This window comes from Osmia lignaria, unplaced genomic scaffold, assembly GCF_051020975.1.
Source record: "Osmia lignaria lignaria isolate PbOS001 unplaced genomic scaffold, iyOsmLign1 scaffold0044, whole genome shotgun sequence".
NCBI classification, from domain to species: Eukaryota; Metazoa; Arthropoda; class Insecta; order Hymenoptera; family Megachilidae; genus Osmia; species Osmia lignaria.
The window spans coordinates 12,501-15,220 of NW_027478185.1; the positions used below are offsets into that span (position 1 = coordinate 12,501).

General features: G+C 38.1%; 1 non-coding gene across 1 annotated transcript in view; it reads right to left on the minus strand.

The window, feature by feature from the left end:
* The window catches only part of LOC143307113 (small subunit ribosomal RNA), a 1,923-nt gene extending 1,798 nt beyond the window's left edge, over positions 1–125 (minus strand). The window contains exon 1 of the ribosomal RNA XR_013064337.1: positions 1–125. This exon is cut by the window's left edge and continues 1,798 nt beyond it. This is a non-coding gene — a ribosomal RNA (small subunit ribosomal RNA).
* Positions 126–2,720: the final 2,595 nt, after the last annotated feature.

Here is a 2,720-nt window from a genome sequence, read left to right on the forward strand (position 1 = left end):
GATCTAAGAAACCAAAACTGATTTAATGAGCCATTCGCGGTTTCACCTTAATTCGGTATGTACTTAGACATGCATGGCTTAATCTTTGAGACAAGCATATGACTACTGGCAGGATCAACCAGGGAGCTTAGTTATTATTGTAAATTTAAATTTTCGTCGTCGGCCCTCCCTGTAAGACCGATCGACGTTAAGCCATTTCTCTTTTGTATGTAACACACATTTCATAAATTTTGTACCTCTTATAGAGGCCAAATATTCTCCTCCTCCTCTCATAAAGCACGAAAATCACTTTCACGCCGTGCATCCATCGTGCAAGCACGTAGACCACACACGCTGGACAATATAATAAAAGATAGCGCGGACAGTGGCATGCTATACAAATCGAGAAAGCGCGTACAGTGATCATGCTGGTCATTTTGCCACCAAATTTTATAATCTTTATCATTAGAGCGGGCCCACCAACCTCGTCTCTGTACTTTATACATTTCTCCTCCATCTGCACACACCTTTTCAAACATTAACGGAGAGAGTTCCTTGGACTTGCTTTAAATGTACATATTAGATATGTTGGAATCTCTCTCCTTTAGAAGTTTCCCCAGCCTTAAAACTTCTTTCATTTTTACTCCTCTCTCCATACTTATTTTCCTCTCTGAACGTATCAGAGAGGATTTTATTTCTGACACCTCTTGACTTTTCTTAAATTCAGGGACGTAATTTTGTTCATAATTCAGTGGACTTTTGTGTATTTTATACTTTAAATATTTCCAAACAGTCTCCCTTCTAAAAGTGATAGAACGAATTTTCGTCTAACACTACTTTCTTGGTTCAAAAATTTTATACAATCTTATAACTTTTTCAGTTTTAACAAATTTTGGTTACAGACAGTTGATGCTCAGTTTGTACAAGTATGCAACATTTATAAGTGCATACAGGTCACCAGCCTTATATTACAAGGCTCACCACATATGGGCCATTCGGTCTTAGACACCGACCCGTGGTAATGCTGTGTGGAGATTAATAATAATCCGCAACGGAAAACCGGAACGAGAATAGTCGAGAAAGTATATTCTCGAGGAGCGGTAGACTGCTTTTCAACCGAAGTCATAAAAGAGCCACACGCTCGACGCTACTCCCGACCGGTCCGAGCGAACCGAAAGTGCCTTCCTATAAATACCGAACGGCCGGCCGCTAGGTCGGCGACGCATGGGCTTACGCCCAGGCGTATGCCTGTGCAAACCGCCGTGAGAGCGTACCATCCCGCCGGCACGGTAAAACTTAGACTGAAAATATCGTCGAACATATCCTTTCATTTTATAACGTTCTATACATGAAAATTAATAAATTAACATGCAGGACATAATAAATTCACATTCTCATGTAAATCATGGGTTTAATTAATATTTTAAAAAATTTTAAAACCGCCCAGAACCGATGAGATGAAAATATTAAAACGATATTTTTGCATTTTCTTACGGTAAAACATTAACAAATAAGCGACTATAGCAATATAAAACTCCATTTGTAATTTAATTAATCAAAATTAATATTTTTTTTTGATTTTTCAGCGATCCAGAACCGATGAGACGAAAACATTAAAACGATATTTTTGCATTTTCTTACGACAAAACATTAACAAATACGAGACTATAACAATATAAAACTACATATGTAATTTAATTAATCAAAATTAATAATTTTTTTTGATTTTTCAGTGATCCAGAACCGATAAGTCGAAAATTTTAACAATCATATTTTTGCATTCTGTACCGTGGATCCATCGTTAAACGCTATTAAACTAACGTCCGTGATGGTATAAATGCAGATTTTCGCTCCGTTTAGCCAAAATAACGAACTTTAGGTGCGCTCCGAAATATTTCAAAGTGCCAGCGGCGTATTGCTTCGCCTCTTAGAACCGATTAGTCGAAAATTTTAACAATCATATTTTTGCATTCTGTACCGTGGATCGATCGTTAAACGCTATTAAACTAGCGTCCGTGATGGTATAAATGCAGATTTTCGCTCCGTTTAGCCAAAATAACGAACTTTAGGTGCGCTCCGAAATATTTCAAAGTCCCAGCGGCGTATTGCTTCGCCTCTTAGAACCGATTAGTCGAAAATTTTAACAATCATATTTTTGCATTCTGTACCGTGGATCCATCGTTAAACGCTATTAAACTAACGTCCGTGATGGTATAAATGCAGATTTTCGCTCCGTTTAGCCAAAATAACGAACTTTAGGTGCGCTCCGAAATATTTCAAAGTCCCAGCGGCGTATTGCTTCGCCTCTTAGAACCGATTAGTCGAAAATTTTAACAATCATATTTTTGCATTCTGTACCGTGGATCCATCGTTAAACGCTATTAAACTAACGTCCGTGATGGTATAAATGCAGATTTTCGCTCCGTTTAGCCAAAATAACGAACTTTAGGTGCGCTCCGAAATATTTCAAAGTCCCAGCCGCGTATTGCTTCGCCTCTTAGAACCGATTAGTCGAAAATTTTAACAATCATATTTTTGCATTCTGTACCGTGGATCCATCGTTAAACGCTATTAAACTAACGTCCGTGATGGTATAAATGCAGATTTTCGCTCCGTTTAGCCAAAATAACGAACTTTAGGTGCGCTCCGAAATATTTCAAAGTCCCAGCGGCGTATTGCTTCGCCTCTTAGAACCGATTAGTCGAAAATTTTAACAATCATATTTTTGCATTCTGTACCGT